Here is a 20,521-nt window from a genome sequence, read left to right as displayed (position 1 = left end):
GTCGGAAGTAAAAGGGTGTCTGGGGGTGAGGGAGAGGGAGGTAATGATTTCAACTATTTAAATCTTCATAAGGTAAAGACCAGCCTCCATTAACTATGCAGCGGGACCAATTCTCACCTCCTCCAGGAGACCTTCCTAGACTGACCCCTCCGTTTCCCTCTGCTCCTCCTCCCCTCCCCATCGTCCCTACTCCCTCCTTCTGCTCTATCCCCTTCCCCTCCCCACAGCATCTGTGTATATTTGTACATATTTATTGCTCTGTTTATTTCATTAATGATGTGCATTTATCTATGGTTCTATTTATTATTTTGATGGTAGTGATGCCTGTCTACTTTTGTCTGCCTCCCCCCCTTCCAGACTTTGAGCCCGTTGTTGGGGAGGGAATGACTCTACCTGTTGCCGAATTGTACTTTCCAAGCGCTTAGTACAGTGCTCTGCACACAATAAGCGCTCACTAAGTACGACTGAATGAATGTAAGAATGAATGAATTCTCCCCCACCCTCATATTTTTAGCTTGCCCTGACTGGCAGAGTCACTTGAATCAGCTTCAAATTTGAAGAGAATTTGGAGATGAACAGATCAGCTGACCCTAGAGCAGTTACAACAATAGTCCCTTTTTCTGACCCATAAATATTTATTTTCCCCTTGCATTGCCTAATTCCACAGGACAGTTGTAGCTGTTTTTATTGAGGTCTTGAAGGGTTATGTTGACTTCATTGCACTTGATTTTTTCTCCCTTTCATTTAAATCTTATGCTCTGCTGTTCTTCCTCTCCTCATTTTTAAAAATGTTTCACTATGTTTCCTAGTGACAGGTGAAACTCCAGAGGTTGAGAAGTTCAGTTTGAATAAAGCATCCAAAAGTTTCCAGCCTCATTGGTCTGGGAATTGGCTTCACTTCTCATGAGAACAAACTTTCTTCCAAGATTTGCAATAGTTCCTGCTCTTAGCAATGCAGAAATACCACAAGAATAGATTTTCCTGGGCTTCTGGTCCCAGGCAAAACCAGAACACAGAAGCCTTGATGCTGTGGACAAATATTTCAGCGTGAATTTTCAAATTAGTTATTTGATCCACATATATTTTTCCTCCTACATAATGCCCTCACCTACCCCAAAACAATGATCTAATGGACAGACTACGGATAGATTAAGGAAGTCACAAGTTCTTGGTTTTACTAGTCGAGACTGAGGAAAAAGTCCCATATTTTCCTGCTCAAATTTCTCCCAGTCTATTCCTTCCTTCCATTTTCCTTTCCAATCAATCAGTTAATCAGTGATATTTATTGTTTACCCTGTGCCATCTACTAAACTGGGCACAATAATTTCCAAACTCCTTCTCTCCCTGGTTATTTCTGATTACTTTCACCTGCCTACTCCCGAATCTTTCTGGTCTACACTTATCCGTGCAATGTTCCCTCATTCCCCTCACACCTGCTCTCTGCCACCCCTTCTCACTTCTTTCCCCCTGCTTCTCACTGCATGTCTTCCCCCTCTCCAGGTCATTTCTTTGATTTCCTGCCGATTTTTATGCTTCTCCACTTTGATCCCAAAAACACTGAAGGAGAAATGTGTAACGCTCTGCATGTGGAGTGAATACTGCAGAATAGTATTGGTCAATCATTCATTCACTAGTATTTATTGAGTGCTTACTGTGTGCAGACCAATTGCTAAACAATTGAGAAAGTACAGTACAACAGAGTTAGTAGACACAATCCCCGCTCACAAGGAGTTTGTGGGATATGGGGGAAGACATATATTAAAATACATTATGGATAGGGAAAATGGGGGATGTGGTGAATATCAAACTGCTTAAGGGGTACAGGCCCAAGAACCCAGGCATCATGTTGGATCTCCTCAGACACGTTGTGTTTCTCGTAGTGCTCATTGATCCTAAAGTTATTTTTTGTATTCTATCAATTTGTCAGACTGAGAATCTCTGCTCAATAATTCCATACAATCTCTAGAACCCTTCTAGATTTATATGGACAATCTAGTTTTTCTCTAGTACAGTGGATGTTTGTAATGACAGCTTACAAACTGTCATATGAGTCCCATAACTTCTCTTCCCAATTCCTAAAGAATTCTTGAGTGGGTACCCTCCAGTGGCATTCATTTGTCTAAATTTAGTTTACCACCATGATCCAAAATCATCCCCTGTGGCTGTACAATTTGATACTATTTCTCTGACCTGTCGGCTACAAGAAATAATTTGTGTGTGAGACTCTCGGTAACTCCTTTCTCAGTAGAGGCCAAACTTTCTCATCACCTAGGCACTTGATAATAATAATAATAATGGTATTTGTTAAGATCTTACTATGTGCCATGTACTGTTCTAAGTGCTGGGGAAGATACAAGGTAATCAACATGTTCCATGTGGACAACCTATTTTAAAGATGAGGTAACTGTCTTAAGTCCCATTTTAAAGATGAGGTAACTGAGGCACAGAGAAGTTAAGCGACTTGCCCAAAGTCACACAGCTGGTAAGTGGCAGAGCCGGAATTAGAACCCATAACCTCCAACTCCCAAGCCTGGGCTCTTTCCACTAAGGGCTCTTTCCACTAAGCCACGCTGCTTCTGTAAGTTCTCAATCCCCTTCCCTGCTGTTTGTTCTTATGCACTTATCTATAACTCTGTTGCTTGCCCTACTTAAACTTCATTTTAAAGTCTGTCTCTCTAGCTAGACTGTAAGACACTTCGGGGCAGGGATCATGTCTACCAACTCTATTGCAATGTACTCTCCCAACCACTTAGTACCTTGCTCTGCATACAGTAAGTGCTCAATAAATTTGATTGATTGATTGAATAATTCTTGGAGCCAGTTCATCATCTCCTTACCACCCTTGAGTGCATTTCCTACGCATCAGTCACCAAGAGGCCCCACTGATTTCCCAACCAGCCTTCTTCTTTCAATAGATCTGTTGACTCATATTTTATTAATGTTGGCACAATCACAGTGCACGCTTCTGACTCCTCGGCCTGCCTAATTTCCAATTCGCACCAGGCCTGCCACTTTTTATAGGCTTTCCTGCTTGCCTCACTCCGGTGAGCAATCCATTTTTCAGAGGTGACTTTTTCCTCTGATGATGTCTTTTCCTCTGCCGGGTTTGTTTGGTCACCTGGTTTTTTGACTCCGTGGCCAACATATATGTGGAGTTTCTTTTTAACACCCTCCAGGCTTCTAGTAGGCTACTTGATTTTTTAGCTACTTCTTTCAGCATGTTTTTCCAAACTATGGTCTGCATTTTTCCCTAGCTCCCTCTTTTCATATTGAATATCCCTGCATTGGTTATTTTGGGCCTTCCTTCCCCATCAAGAAAGTTGAGTTGACTGAATTGAGTTGTGGTCACTGTTGCAGAACAACTCTCCCACATATACTTCTTGCGTCAGTTCTATCAGCTATTCAGCATTCATTCTAGAGGATTACCTTTCCTTGTGGAATCTAGGACTGGCTCTCGAAAAAAACCCAACTTGTGTGAGAATGATTGAAGCATCTCACTGCTCTTACCTCTTCTACTCATGTAACTGCCCCAAATTCTTCTAACGTTTCCCTTTCTCTTTTCCCATGCTGGTCAGGCAGTCTGTTAGAACAATTCTACTGCAATTTTTGGAATTTTCATCAGAAGAGTCCATATAAGGCCTCTTAGCCAAGTAGGTGTTTATGGGTTACACTTTATATTCCCTTTAAACACAGCGGTACCCCCCACCAGCCTGAATTCCCATCCCTGCCTTCTCTCTATAGATAATGGCCTGGCATTACTATATTCTATTCTTTTTTTCCTCCGCCAAGTTCTTTTTCACCATTTCCCATTTTATTATGGGGGGCACTGTAGATGGATTTGTTTATTTTTGACTGCCTTTTTCCAATTTCCACACCGGCCAGTTTCCCTGTTTGACAGACAGGTTCATCTGCATTGATCATTTCCATCTAATATCCCATTCGACTCCCTCTGACCATGCCTCCTGCCCACATTTGCTGCATCTGCTCACCACCTTCACTGGGTTGTACCAATGTGAAATGTTTTCTCTACACTCACCGATTTTCCCTTCTCCACACTTAAGGGTTTCAGTTTACCACCTGCTCTTCCTCCTGTTTCCCTTTCTATGCCTGCTTCCTGATTCCAGAGGACTCCTTCCTCTTCTACAAATTTCATCTTTCCCACAAGGCCCCCCAGTTCTTAATAACATGAACCCCCACCTTGGACCTCACAGTCTTATCCATGCATGGAGGCTTTCGAGCTAAATCTGCCTTCTTATGATTTCTTTGAAGGTAGAAGAGGTTAATAAAAACCTAAAAACAGTAACATCATTGTGAAACTTGCATATACATCTGACAGTAAAGAACTCCCAGATCTTAATGGCTCCTAACTAATCAATCAACTTATTGTGTTTACTATATGCAGAGTATTGTACTGTGCTTGGGAGAGTACGAAATGACAGATTTAGTAGACACGATTCCTGCCCTCAAAGAGCTTTCAGTCTAGCGGGGGATATGGACATTAAAATAAATTACAGATAGGGGAAAGGGCAGAATATAAGGATATGTATATAAGTGCTTTGAGGCTGGGTTGGAGTGAATATGGAAGTCTTGAAGAGAATAAGGATGATGTGGGGCTTGTGTGGGAGGCGATCAAAGTTCTCAAGGGGTACAGGTGATGCAGAGGGGAGAGCAAATAAATGTGCAAATGAGAGGTCCATCAGGGAAGGCCTCTTGGAGATGTGATTTCAGTAAGACTTTGATGATGGAGAGAGTGGGGTAGTCTGTCTGTCTGAAACTGTGGACCAGAGGGAAGTTCCAGGTTTCCTTCTGCTTTTGTAGCCTTCAATTCTTTCTCTGAAACGTCACTTGCTGAGTTTTCAGGTTTCTATTGAACAGCTTGGGGATGTAGCCGGAAGCAAGCAAATTCTGGTTCTCTTAGAATCTACTGCGGGTTTGCTGAACAACATTAGGTGATTACGCTATCCAATCTCCACTGCAGTACTTCCTGATAAAATAAGGAAGATAATACTTGTCTCTGCTCCAACTTCGCTTCTCTCTAGAGATAATAGCCTGGCATCACTATATTCTATTCTTGATTCCTGAGATTAGAGATGTAAAGTTCTGTAGTCATTTCAATTTTAAGAGCCCTGTAAATGATAACTTTCTATTGTAACTTTAAAGAGGTGAACCTTAAACAATCAAAGACCAGCAGACCATAACTAGAGTTTTCTTTAGAAATATTTATTTCCCAATACCTCTCCTATAAAATGCTCCTTTTAATTGTAATCTTCCTTTTTGGTCTCAGAATAAAATGAAATCCCACTAGACTTAACATCTGCAGTGAATCCTCCAAAAGCCGTTGTAGTGAAAGACAGTAGAAGAGGAGCTTGGTGTAATTCAAGTCATATGTCCTAATGGTCACAAGGCTTTTCATGTCATTCGAATTTTAACATCTTGTCTCGCAAGTGTTCACTGGTGAACTTGAAAAATGAGAATTCCTTCACGTAGCTGGATTGAGTCTTCTAACTGTAGGAAACCTTTTCAACCTTTCCCAGCTTTGCCTCACAGCCTTTAACGATCTGACCTTTTCTAAAGTCAAATGGATTAAATATTCCAGATTTACTCATACGTATGCGTCTTCTGAATCTGAACATCCTAATAATAATAAAAATACTGTTGATGATGGTGTTGTTAAGCGCTTACTATGTGCCAGTCCCTATACAAGCAAATCGGGTTGGACACAGTCCCTGCCCACATGGGGCACACAGTCTTAATCTTCATTTTACAGATGAGAGAACTGAGACCCAGAGAAGTGAGCTGACTCTTGGGATAGTCAGATGACTTGAAGGATTGGATATAATCAGCTGAACCTGGAGCTTGGGGAGTCAGAATAATCTCAGTGGAGCTGAAGTGTACTGGCTGGTGCCATTTCAGTCTCCGACCCCCATGGATGGATTCCCTGAAGAAATCAGACATACTTATTGTTTGGTCTGATGCTTTCCTCTTCTTCTTCTTTGAGGGCCTCTCACCTTGAAGAGAAACATCACCATCCAATCCTCGACCGCTCAGGCAGAGGAGCAGTTCTCACCTCACGGGCACTTTGAGTCGGACGGATGACCCCAGTAGGCTATGTCACCTGACAGGCAGTGGTGTGGTTGAGAGGATTATGGGAGCACTGCTGGGGATAGTTGAGAGCATGGCAGAAGTGGCAATAAGTGGCCCAAGAGCCTAGCCACTTCCTTGCTTCTTTCTCCATTCCCTTCCAACCGGTGGACAAGACATGCAGTCTCTTTGGCCACAGTTTCTCCCTTCTGCTCTGCTAAATGACAGTTCCTTCTCCTGGACATCAGGAGGAATCAACACCTTATCATGAAAAGTTTGTGTACGCCGATGATGCTTAGAGTTATGCCGTATAGGGCTACGTGTAATGGAAGGGTCTAAGCCAAAGCATCAGAAAAAGTCAGTTCACCTATTCTGAGCAGCAGCAGCATGGGAAAGAGTCGAGGGCGGATGATCAAGTGATCAAATCGTTGATCAAAGACAACGGCAGAGACTCAAGTTTTTACTGCATGGAAAAAGGCAGTGGTAAACCACTTCTGTATCTTTACCAAGAAAACTCTATGGTTACACATACCAGAAAGACTTTATGACAGAAGATGGGAGGTTCTAAAGAGAGTGTGTCCATGGAGTCGCTATGGGTAGGAAATGACTTGAGGGTATTTGAAGAAGAAGAAGCAGATGAGGCATTGAGCCAGATAATAATAATAATAATGGTACTTGTTAAGCACTTACTATGTGCCAAGCATTGTTCTGAAGCACTGAGGGAGATCCAAGTGAATCAGTTTGGACTCAGTCCCTGTCCCACATGGGGCTCACAGTCTAGGTAGGAAGGTGTAGAATTTAATCCCCATTTTAAGAGACGAGGAAACTGAGGCACAGAGAAGTTAAGCGACTTGCCGAAGGTCACACAGCAAAGTGGTGGAGCCTGGATAAGAATGCAAGACCGTTGACTCCTAGGCCCTTGCTCTTTCCGCTAGTCCAAGCCCCCTGTACTGTACTCAAATTTCTACAATCAAGACTGCGCTGCCTTCCCAACGTGCCTCACTCCCCATCAACCAAGGCTGAACGATTGATTGAGAGAATTATTTATGTCATCCATTTACCAGTAATTTACTCCACGATTCCAGAGTAGCTTGGAAAACTGAATGCCTTTTCCAAATTCCTAACTTACTCCCAACTTCTTCCAAGCGAGAAGAATCTGGCTCAACCATGATCGGGATATATTCGTTATAAAAATAGAGCTTTTATTAAATTATTTTTCTGCCCTAAATGCAAAGAATTAAAAGAAAAAACCATTGGCGGCTCCCCATGAAAAGAACACAAATACCTTATTTGTGGAAAGTCTGTTACGAAAACTACCAGGGAACTATTTCAGTTTATTATTGAAACCTATAGCCGATTCCATAGCATTTAGAGGAGGAATGTAAACCACAAGCCAGTTCCAATGCCAAGGCAAACTCATGCCAGGCCATCTTGGAATTTCAAGACTGAAAATGAGTATCTGTGTAGATCTCAAGGCATAACAACCGAATATGGGAAAGTTCTGGTGTTTGCACAATTTAATGGGCAGCAGCCTGGTTTAGTGGAGAGAGCATTTGACTGGAAATCAGGAGTCTGGGCTCCACCACTGAGTATCATTCTAATTCCCAGGCCTACGCTTGCACCACCGTGCTTCTCTCTAGCCTGGGGATAACCCCTTGACCCAGATTCTTCCAGCGTCTAAACCACCCCCTCATTGGGAAATAGACACTTTTGGAAGCTGCAGTCATTCTTCCAGACCTGAGGTTATTATTCCATTCCATAGTATCACCATGCTGATTTGTAGCCTAGCTGTCTGAAAGAGTCAAAGAGCCAAACCCTCCCATATTTTGCAGGCTGTGATTACGAAGAGACCTTATGTGGGACACTGGAATTGTTACAAAGAATGGATCACTGCTATGGTTCTGAAAAACCATTTTGGCATGAACAGCCCTGCTGGTTTGACCCTACGTGGACTCCAAATAGAGGAACTTAACCCTCAGTGAATCCAGGTGCACCCCGGCCTAGCCCGGGGGAAGTGGAAAATGGAGCAACTCTCTAGTTGATTTGATCCACTAGACAGACTAAATGGATCAGTCAGGTTCCAAAGAGCATCTCTTGCCTTGAATCATCCTTCAGACCGAGATGTAAAACAGATCCAGGGAAATCTCGAGTGCAAAGAACAAGCAGTTCCATAGGAAAGGTTCCTGTTATGTCAGAATTGTCAGCCTCACTGATGCCTCTCCACTCTTCTTGCACCCCTCAGTATCTACTTTGAGAAGGAAACATTGGTCTAGCCTAGATCTCCAAGCCCCTTTCCGGGAGACTTTTCAAGGACTTTCAGCCAGGCTGATTTCTTGATTCTGGAACTCCAGGATGGGGCTTGGAGTTCCTAAGAAGCTGTGAAGCTCCTCACCAGGCTGGGTTTCCAGATTTGTTCTCAGATGGGCTTGAATGGCAGCGAATCAGCCATCTCCTTTTCCCCTCAGTCCCCACCCCTAATTGTACTGCTTCTACCTTCCCCTCCGGTTGATGCCACAGATCCCCTTCCTCAAGAAATAGTGGTGGGACTGAGATTCCGCCAGTGTATGTCTCCTGGTGTCCTACCTGGGTGGCCTTGAGAACTGGGTGGCCTTGAGAACTGGATCTAATACATTTTGCCTTTAATTACTCTCCAAACTGAAAGATAAAAAGAGGGATTCCCATCTTGAAACTTTCTATAGAGACTTGAAGGAATAGACTCAGTCCACAAAACCGACTAATTAACCATATGCCCTTTTACCCAGATCTGGGAAAAAGCATAGTGTTGTGCGAGGAGGGAGGAAAAGAGGGAGTAAATCTTGTGCCAAAGCCTTGTAAAATACTCATACATTCTCCTCAGTAAACCTTAATCACACTATACATAACTTATGCAACCTCAGCTATGTGAGTCAGTCATTGGGAAGGAAAATATGATTAACGTCAAGCAGACATCCCTGGCTCCATAAGCTTCCAACTGTACCTAGGCCTCTCATGGAGAATAGTCAATATATTCTTACACAATGGCACATAGACAGTCACACACACACACACACACAACTTACAAGCAAGAGCTCAAAAAATGAGTTGGTAAATTAAATACTACAAGGCCAAATACCTTATGGACAAAAATCAACCTTGAAGAAATTTGATTTGAGAAGCATTAAATGTCACTGATACAGGGGAAATATAAATTTATTATCATGTTCCCATATATGCAGATGCTTCACTTCACTATGAGATTCTTCTAACTAGAAAAAGTATGAGCTTCTTAATGTTATTTAAATTCACAGAGGTAGAATTTGAACCAATGAATAATTTAGAAACTCTCTTTAGATTGAACCGATAAATTGCATCTTGAATTGTATAGTAGATTTAGGGATAACTGTCTAAGTGGCATGGTAAGCTTTCAAGTTAACATCAGATTTTCTCAATTCCTTCCCATTATGACTGCGGAAGAAATATATCACATTTTCCAAAGGTGCACTGCGAAGAGAGTGAAATGGCACTCGTTCACCTCAACACAACTCTCTTTGCTGGGTGGGACATACGTGTAATGAATGAGAGCAGTCTTCCAAGCTTCAGCTGCCTGCTAACCTGAATTGGAAAGACTCGAAGTAGTTGGATCAGAGAATATGCTTTAAGATTGCTGTAAAATGCATCCTTAAACAGCAGTGAGGCTCAATGGAAAGAGCACGGGCTTGGGAGTCAGAGGTCATGGGTTCTAATCCCAGCTCTGCCACTTGTCAGCTGTGTGACTTTTGGCAAGTCACTTAACTCCTCTGTGCCTCAGTTACCTCATCTGTAAAATGGGGGTTAAGACTGTGAGCCCCACATAGGATGACCTGATTACCTTGTATGCCTCCCAGCGCTTAGAACAGTGCTCGGCACATAGTAAGTGCTTAACAAATACCATTATTATTATTAACTGAGGTACATATACCAACCTGAAATGCTGCAGTCAAGAAAAGAGTGTTTCTTTTTGAGCAGAATCAAGAGGACTGTGAGTTAATAATGATAATGATAAGAACATATTAATAATAATATAATTTTTATTAAGACTTACTATGAGCCAAGCACTCTTCTAAGCACTGGGGTAGGTACAAGTAATTAGGTTGGAAATGGACCCTGTCCTAAATGGTACTCACAGTCTAAGTAGGAGGGAATAGAATTTAATTCCCATTTTACAGATGAAGTAACTGAGGCACAGAGAAGTTAAATAACTTGCCCAAGGTCACACAGCAGACAAGTCGCAGAACCGGGATTAGAAACCATGACCTTCTGACTCCCAGGCCCATGCTTTTTCTACTAGGCCACATTGCTTCTGTGACTTACAGGAGCAACCCGTCATCACAGAAGAGAACAGTATTTATGTTTCCAAAGTGGCCCATTAACAGTCTTTTCAAGTTACACCTTTGTCCTATGGGTAGATTTCCAATGGCAATCAATCACTGGTATTTACTGAGCACTTATGGTGTGCGGAGCACTGTATGAAGATCTTGGGCGAGTATAACGCAATAGAGTTGATAGACACAATCCCTGTCCACGAGGAGTTTAAAATCTAACGGGGAAAGCAGACATTAAAATAAATTAGGTTTTTGAACCCACCAAAACTGTATTTACTGAAAAAAACCTGTAGTTCTAGACCTGCTGATGTATTCCTACACTTATCATTTTCAAAAGTGTTCACAGAAAACATGTTGTTTTAGCCAGATGCTGCTTTGGTTTTTATGACATCAGGGTAAAGAACATGGGAATAAGCACTTGACAGTGACTTTCTGGAACTGCAAACTCCAAACGATCCTTTATAGAGAATTCAATGCAGGGAAGTGATATGCTTTTAGTTGGCCCTCCCTTAGTAGAGAGAGCATGGGCCTGGGAGTCAGAAGGACCTGGGTTCTAATCCTGGCTTTGCCACATGTCTGCTGTTTGACCTTGGACAAGTCACCTAACTTCTCTGGGCCTCAGTTGCCACCTCTGTAAAATGGGGATTAAGAGTGTGAGCCTCGGGTGGGACAGGAACTGTGTACATCCTGATTAACTTGAATCTTCTCCAACACTTAGAACAGTGCATGGCGCATAATAAGAGCTTAACAAGTATCATCATTATTATCATTGTTATTATTATCATTACCTCTTAATTACTTGGTTCCCCATCCCACCAACAGCTCCACAGGATTTGTGTATGTATCCTTATACTCTAACATTTCCCCTATGTATTATTTATTTTAATATGTCACCCCATCTAGACTATAAGCTAAATAATAATAATAACAACTGTGGGATTTGTTAAACACCCACTCTGAGCCAAGCATTATTCTAAGAGCTGAGGTAGATTCAAGCTAATCAGGTCAGACACAGTCACCACCCCACATGGAGCTCACAGACAAAGTAGGAAGGAGAGTAGATATTGAATCCCCATTTTACAGATGAGGAAATGGAGGCATAGAGAAGTTAAGCAACTCTCTCAAAGTCACACTGCAGACAAGGGGAAGAGCTGGGATGAGAACCCGGGTTACTTGACTACCAGACCTACGCTCTTTCCACTAGGCCAGGTCCTATTGCAGTGGAGCAACTTAGGTCCTGGGGCAGATAGACCTGATTGAGGTCCAGAATGGGGATTCAAATTCCACCCGATTAACTTGGATTAATTTCAGTGACCTGATAGGATCCTCTTTGGCAGGAAAGCTAAATAGTTGTTTGTTGAGTTGTGATTTGTCCTGGATTGTATTTCCTCTCATTCAGCTGGATTCTCCAGTGGGCTCCAGGGAATGTGTGGAGGAGAAGAGAGCTACCTCCGTTACTCTCCTCCGTATTCCCCTTCTCTGGGGCATGAGCTTGGTGAGAGGAAGGCGGAGGCCGCTGCCCTAAGGAGCCACTTTCCCAGATCCAGACAGTTCCAGGAAGTGGTGCGATCCCTGTGCGGACAGGCCGGGTATGTGAGGAGTGCTAACTGAGGGCGGATTCGGCCAAAGCACACTCCCGACACTCACCTAGCCATGCCACTTCCAGGCCAGGTGCACTGAGGCGCCGTGCAGGAAGTCTGACCTTGTCTAAGGGATAGACCATTTCAGTGTGTCTGGGGGGAGCGATGTCCACCCCCTCCTTTAGGTAAACACGCACTAGCCCTGGCAGACTGTCTTTCACCAGCCTGCTCTCCCACTGTAGCCCCACAGAAGGAAGAACTGTGGGCTGGGCACTCTATACACTTAGAAGGGCCAAGATCCTGTCTGTGTGGCCACAGTCTAGAGCCAACAGGCCAGGTGTGAATCTGGGAAAATTGTGGGAATCTGCACAGGTGTGGACCTTGGACATCGGGCAGGAACAAAACAGAGTTTTCAGCTGATTCTGATCTCCTTTAAAGCCCTGAAATGGTTCCAGTATGACCTAACAGAGTACAGAACCAGGTATACCGATAGGCTTAAAAACACCTACAGTCAATGGGAAAAAGGCCCAGCTCAGAGAGGGGGGATAATAATAATATAATAATAATAATGATTATGGCATTTGTCAAGCGCTTACTATGTGCCAGGCACTGTACTAAGAGCTGGGGTGGATACAAGCAAACCGGGCCGGACACAGTCCCTGTCCCACGTGGAGCTCACAATCTCAAGCCCCATTTTATGGATGAGGTAAGTGAGGAACAGAGAAGTGAAGTGGTTTGCCCAAGATCACACAGCAGACAAGTGGGAGGCAGTAGGGCAATGGGAGCCAGCATGGCATAGTGGAAAGAGCATGACCTGGGAGTCAGAAGGTCATGGTTTCTAATCCCGGTTCTGCCACTTGTCTGCTGTGTGACCTTGGGCAAGTCATTTAACTTCTCTGTGCCTCAGTTACCTCAACTGTAAAATGAGGATTGAAACTGTGAGCCTCCCATGAGACAGGGAGTGTATCCAACCTGATTAGCTTGTCCCCACCCCAACATTTAGAACAGTGCCTGGCACATAGTAAGCACTTAACAAATACCATTATCATTATTATTATTATGTGGTGGAGCTGGGAAAAAAAACCTATGATTTTCTGACTCTCAGGCCCGTGCTCTATCCAGTATGCCACGCTGCTTCTAAATGCAAACACCAGGTTTTTTTGTGTTGTGTTTTGTGTTGTGTTGTGGATTTTGTATGGTATTTGTTAAACGCTTACTTTGTGCCAGGTACTGTACTAAGCCACTAGAGTAAATATAAGTTTTTCAGATTGGAAACAGTCCATGTCCCACATGGGGGTAACTAAGTCAAAGAGAAGTTAAGTGACTTGTCCAAGGTCGCCCAACAGACAAGTGGCAGAGTCAGGATCACAAGCCAGTTCTTCTGACTGCCAGGCCTGTGCTCTACCCTGTGGACCACACTGCTTCTCAGGTAGGTTTGAGAGCCTTAGATCTCATCTGAAGGTGAATGGCTGAGAAGAAAGCTTCAAAAAATCTACTAGCACCATCCCCTGGATGGCATGATTTGGAGGCTGAAGGAATTGTAAAGCAGTGGGGTCTAAACAGATCAGTAATGGCAGCCAATTGATTTTTGTAGCAATGAAAGACTGGCACAGATGCTTCAGGAATAGATTCTGCCAGATGGCACAGTCAGGAAGGAAAACCCTCCCAAGGCAGCAAATGAGAATAACCCAAAAAGGCTTTTCAGAATTTGCAGTATTTGGCATGTATTCCTGCTTTAAAACAAAATCACTGTTAAAATTACCTTGTATGTTCTACACTGCAAAATCTGGACAGTAAACCAATGATTTTTTTCTCATATGAGAGCTCACAGATCCATTGCATGCAGCAAAGTATCTATTCCTCTGGGTGGAGATTCCCTCTAGGACCTAATCATTCAGCCAGTCTTGGGAATCTCTCTGGAAGCGTTTTAGGTTGAAAGAATGGAATAAAGGTGGCATGGTTTAATTAAAAAGAAATTCAAGTGTTGGAATTGCAATGTGATGACAGGACTTATCAGTAGGATTTAATTCTAAGCTCTGGGCCTGTGGCCTAATGAATTGGAAAAAATTGCCTGTGTCTTTTGTTGCAGCTCTAGATTCAAATGGCACATTTTATTTTCAAATGTCATTTTTACATATCAGTGTATGAGTTTATGATGCACCACATTTGACAGTAAAGTCATCTGTGGGAAACATTCCACTAAACTTAATCATGTTTATTTCTACTTCACTTAGAAAGTAAAGCCCCAGCTGAGAGTATTTAACAGAAAGATTTGTGAAGTGGCTATATATTTCATATGTAGATGCCTATATATATATATAGGTATATAAAATTTTATTTGTCCATTCATGGACATAGAATGTGCCTTTAAAAACATGGATCCTCTAGATTGTAAGCTGGTTGTGGGCAGGGAACGTGTCTACCAGTTCTTTTGTGTCGTACTCTCCCAAGTGCTCTGCAAATCCCATCGATTGATTGACTGGAAACATAACCACTTTATCTGGTCATCTTCTATGGCATAGGTAGCTGCCCTTGGTTTTTGAAGATGGTTCTATGAGTTCCTATTCAAGATTGTAATTGTGGCAGGAAAAACCATTGGAAGATTTTGAAGAGAGGAGTTTTGTGTTCAAAATGAATTAGAAAAATGATACTTGCATATGCTTTTTGTATCCGTGCACCTAGAGATAGTTTCTTCCTGTACTGGCGCATTTGCTTAAACAGAGCCCGTCTCTCCTGCACACCAGGTAGCACATTGAATCCCTACTCTGGTGGCACCAAATCTGTTGAACAGGAATGGATCTACCACACAGCCCACTTTCCCTCAGATGGTGGTAAAAAAGAAAGGGTCAGATGAGGTTCTTTTAGCTCTGACTCAATCAGTACTAATGTCGCAGAGTAGGAAGTTAGGTCATTGGTCAGGATGTGGCTGTTGGAGGAGACCGCTTTTTAGGAGAGTTTTGAAGCTGGAGAGGGTTCTATTTGGGAGACCTGAAGGAGGATGGATTTCCATACTATCCATTAGACATGGGGGAATTGTGAGGCAGATACAGTTACTAGTTTAGCTTGGGAGAAGCGAAGAGTGCAAACTGAAATTGAGCAGTGAAGGAGAGAGGGTAGATGAAAGGGAGATATACGATAGAGAGCCTTGAAGCCAATGGTTAGGGGATTTTTCATGATTTATGGGAAAAAAAGCAGTAGCCATTGGAAGATTTTGAAGAGAAGAGTTATGTGTTCAAAATGAATTAGGAAAATGATACTTGCACTGATTGAAGAAAGGAGAGGATTGAGTGGGAAAGGCCACTTAGGTAGTTGTAACATTTATCTAGCTGGGTGATGATGAGAGTTTGGACCAAGGTGATGTTAGTAAGAATGGAGTGGAAGGGAAAAAAAAATCAGTGAACTGTTATAGAAATCTGCTGGCCATCAGAGCTAAAAAGCAAAGAGGAAGCAAACATGACATCAGTGTTTGCAAGTTTCTGAGAAAGAAAAAGATGTGGTATTGTCAACAAATGAGGGGAAAGCTAAGAAGCAGAGAAGTCGAAGAAATGCTGCTAATGAATCCAAAGAAATGTTATGTCAATCCAATTCTAAAGGGAGGCGCACTTATCTCGCTTGGTGGTAGTACTTGAACTTTTGGAATAAGTCCATACACTTGGTTCCTCTAACGCCAACTTAGTCATTTTACTTCGATCCAATCAAATTGCCGCAATCTCTCCCAAGCGCTCAGTACAGTGTTCTGCACAGAATAGGCACTCAGTAAATACCATTGATTGATTAGTCATAGTATACAAGGACAATTCCAGTTGCTTCTTATTTTTGAGCTAAATAGCAGAGCATGAATTTACTATTCCAACTCCCTTTCACAAGGAAAATAAATATAGAACAATATAAAAACACCCCAGAATCCGAGCAGCCCCATCACTCAGAGTTTCCATTGTTCATTCCTGAAATTTCCAAGATGTCTGTATTATCTAAGCCATGCTTGGAACAGAGTTTCTTGGACTGATGACCAAGTCAGTCATTCAGTTATATCACTCAATCTGGCTTCAAAACTGCAGTTGCAACAGAAACACTGGCAGAAGATCAAGGGTTTCAAGGACTGGAGAATCCATTCAAATGGGATCTCTTCCTTCGAGGCCAACAGCAAAGCTGGTGAATCTTGAATAATGGCTGGAGAATATCAGCAGTCCTTGGGATGCTTTAGATCAGTGCCTATGAATGGATTCTTAGATTTCCTACAAGAAAACACTGAGATCAGTTCAACGAGAACGATGGGAAGATCCAAGAACTGATTGAGTACAAGGGAAAGGTCTTTCCCGCCCGACTAAATTACAAGGAAGAGTTGTCACCGTTGTCTCATGCTGTCGAGTCGTGTCCGACCCATAGCGACTCCATGGACACATCTCTCCCAGAACACCCCACTGCCTCCTTAGCACAGTAAAAGAGCAGTGGTAATCCAAGATCCAGGCCCAAGGAGGAATCCGTAGTTTTAAGCAGGGTGGCTCAGTGGAAAGAGCCCGGGTTTGGGAGTCAGAGGTCGTGGGTTCTAATCCCGGCTCCGCTGCTTGCCAGCGGTGTGACTTTGGGCAGTTTACTTAACTTCTCTGTGCCTCAGTTACCTCACCTGTAAATTGGGGATTAAAACTGTGAGCCCCACGTGGGACAATCTGATCACCTTGTATCCCCCAGCGCTTAGAACAGTGCTTTGCACATAGTTAGCGCTTAACAAATACCACCATTTTGAGAAGTAGCGTGGCTCAGTGGAAAGAGCACGGGCTTGGGCGTCAGAGGTCATGGGTTTGAATCCCGACTCTGCCACTTGTCAGCTGTGTGACTGTGGGCAAGTCACTTAACTTAACTTCTCTGTGCCTCAGTTATCTCATCTGTAAAATGGGGATTAAGACTGTGAGCCCCACGTGGGACAACCTGATTCCCCTGTGTCTACCCCAGCGCTTAGAACAGTGCTCGGCACATAGTAAGCGCTTAACAAATACCAACATTATTATTATTATCATCTATAAAATGGGGATTGGCACATGCCACTATTACTACTGTTAATAGATAACAAAGATGAAGAAATTCCTCTTCATCTCTGATTATACAGGCTCCTGGAGAAGCGTGTGGTCAAAAATTTTGAGATTAAATCTGAAAAGAAATCAATCTGTTATCAGGTTCTATGCCCCCACCATCTTTTTAAATCTGAGACAGGCAGCATATAAACATCCCTCAAAGGGTTGGAAATAGCCATCACGCTGTCGATGGAACATTGACTAAGGTGGGCATGTTCCACCGTGAATAAGAACTGAAGTGCTGATTGTCAGACTTGACTTTATATAATCAGGTTTCCAAATCAAGTGCCGGGCTTCCCAGTGGACCCATTAGGAAGATGGAACGAACGTTTTGCAAATACCTCTGAACTATGCTCCTCCTCTGCCTGTCGATCCAAGTAGTGCTCCTCTTTGCCACGGAGAAGCAACGTGGCCTCATGGGTAGAGCACAGACCTGGGAATCAGAAGGACCTAGACTCTAATCCCAGCGCCAACACGTGTCTGCTGTGTGACCTTGGGCAAGTCAATTCACTTCCCTGTGCCTCAGTTACCTCATCTGTAAAATGATCACCACTGCGAGCCCCATATGGGACATGGACTGTGTCCAACCTGATTAGCTTGTATCTACCCCAGCACCTAGTACAGTGCCGGGCACATAGTAAGTGCTTAACGCATACCTTTTTAAAAAAGTGGTATTATGCATCTCACTGGATTAGATTGATTGAAGCTTAGCTGCTGGCCGCAGATGTCTAGCCACCCTGATCCAGTGGCACTGGAGATATCTTGAGAAGATGGAACACCTCTCCCTGCCAGATCAACATCTGGTAAAACGCAGGCCAAGTCAAAGGCAAGACAGTGTGCCCAGATAACCAAAATATAACAACAACAACAAAAATCTAGGGAACTCCCAAGCTGAAAGTATTTAAAAATTGGACTTGTCTCTTAGTTAAAAAATAATTCTCCCTGGGGAGAGAGAGAGAGAGAGAGAGAGAGAGAGAGAGAGAGAGAGAGAGAGAGAGAGAGAGAGTGTGTGTGTGTGTGTGTGTGTGTGTGTGTACATGAGCTGGCTATAAACTGTTTTAGAGAAGCGGCATGGTGTAGTGGATAGAGTCTGGGTCTGGGAGTCAGAAGGTCAAGGGTTCCAATCCCTGCCCTGCCACTTGTCTGCTGGGTGACCTTGGGTAAATCACTTCACTTCCCTGGTCCTCAGTTACCTCATCTGTAAAATGGGGATTAGGATTGAGAGCCCCACATGGGACAAGGGACTGTGTCCAACCCAATTTGTATCCATCCCAGTGCCTAGTACAGTGCCTGGCACATAGTAAGCATAATTATTACTAATAATAATAATAATGTTGGTATTTGTTAAGCGCTTACTATGTGCAGAGCACTGTTCTAAGCGCTGGGGTAGACACAGGGGAATCAGGTTGTCCCACGTGGGGCTCACAGTCTTAATCCCCATTTTACAGATGAGGTAACTGGGGCACAGAGAAGTTAAGTGACTTGCCCACAATCACACAGCTGACAAGTGGCAGAGCTGGGATTTGAACTCATGACCTCTGACTCCAAAGCCCGTGCTCTTTCCACTGTGCCACACTGCTTCTCTCACTATAGGAAGCACCAGGGATCTGTGGCTAGTGTGATACTGTCAGAGTGTAAAAGGTGGCAGAATCAGAAAACCATCTCCCAGTCAATCAATGATTGCTATTTATTGAGTGCTTGCACTGTGCACAGCACTCTACCAAGCCCTGGGGAGAGTACACAAAAAGAAAAAGCAAGCATATGCCCTGCCACAACAGCTTACAATCTAGTGGGGGAGACAGACATAAAAAAATTTACACATTTACAAATGTGAGGAAGAAATGGTCAAGTAATAGATGGTGTAAAATAGTAAATAGGTGTACATAGGTGTAAAATTAGTGAGTGCAAAAATAAGGTAGAGCAAAAGGATTGAGTTGTTAGGAGGTCCAATATCAACCATCGCTGAGCAAATTCTGACACACAAAAATGTTCTCAAGACTTTCAAAATAAATACCAACGGTGTCTTTGGAGTCTGTTATTCAAAGAGGAAGAGTAATGCAACATGACAAGTCCAGGTTTTGAGGCCTTGTGCCACTCGCTGAGGGTGATAGTGACAGAATAGTCCAGGAAGCAGTAAATTAAGATGCCTAAATTACTGGCCACCCAATCAACCAATCATATTTATTGATGGCTTACTATGTGCAGAGCACTGAATTAAGAGCATGGGGAGTACAATAGAACAATATAACAGAGTTGGTAGACATAATGCCTGCCCACAGCGAGCTTACGGTCTAAAGAAATTGTTTGTTCAAGGATTAGCAAACTTTCCCTGTCTTGGATCAACCTTAAAGATGATGGAGTCTCCTGTTCAGGGAGATGGATAATAATAATAATATTTTTTAAACACTTACTATGTGCCAGGCACTATTCTAAGTGCTGGGGTAGATGCAAGACAGATTTATATATATATATATATATAAATGAATAAATAAATATATATAAATATATATAAATAAATATATATATCTGAAAACTTGAGGATGGAGAACCTGCACTGAGGAATTCATTAAAGAGCCCTGAACTAAGTTCTTGGGAGAGTTTAATTGAATAACTAAACACAATCCCTGCCCTCAAGGACATATAATCTAGCAGGGAACTTTTGATCCTGGCTGCTCCTCCAACCTTGGCCATCCTTTAACTTTGCCCAAGGCTTCTGGTCTTGTTCCTCCTCCCAGGCAGGGAGTCATCACTCTTGCCGTCTGCCTCTTAGTTCTGTGAAAATATGTTGTTTCTTAGGGGGACCTGCGTAGAATTCTCAATCCAAGCCTTTGCCTAAAAGCCCTGGGTTGAACACTAATTGGAGTATTGTGTTCCGATCTGTTTTATTTCTTAACTCTTGACTCTTTTCTCTGGGAATCTACTCTCCACCTTAGATTGTGAGTCCTTTGGGGACCAGGGACATTCTAATAATCACCTTCCTTGTAATGGAGCAGCACATGGGGCAGGGTTTCACACAGTGCTGTGATGATGATGAATGGCTGCGATGACGCCATTCCCCAAGTCAGTAGGACCGTAAATGATAATGCGCTAACTGAGACCCGTGAAAGCATTCTTGAGAGTTTTGTGTTTTCCTTTCTGTCCCCAGCCTCTTCATGTCTTTCTTTTTCCAACTATTTCCAGGTCTTCCATTTTTTTCTCCATTCTCTCTCCATTTTCCCCCTGTATTCCCCCTGGGCTCTTTTGGGCCTTCTGGATCTCCCTTTTTTTACCCAGTTACTCTTTTCTGCCTGAATCCTGTATACACAAGTGCATAGCCCTCTGTACAAGTATCCCCGTGTTTTCTTGAGTGTGTGAAACATGTTTGTCGACTTGTCCACAGTTTCTCCTGTGTATGCATGTCATTTACTGTGTGTTCCTGTCCCAGCTTAGGCAACCATTGATCTATTATTTT

This window comes from Ornithorhynchus anatinus, chromosome 4 (genome assembly GCF_004115215.2).
Source record: "Ornithorhynchus anatinus isolate Pmale09 chromosome 4, mOrnAna1.pri.v4, whole genome shotgun sequence".
Classification (NCBI taxonomy): Eukaryota; Metazoa; Chordata; class Mammalia; order Monotremata; family Ornithorhynchidae; genus Ornithorhynchus; species Ornithorhynchus anatinus.
Note: the sequence above shows the minus strand (reverse complement) of the source record.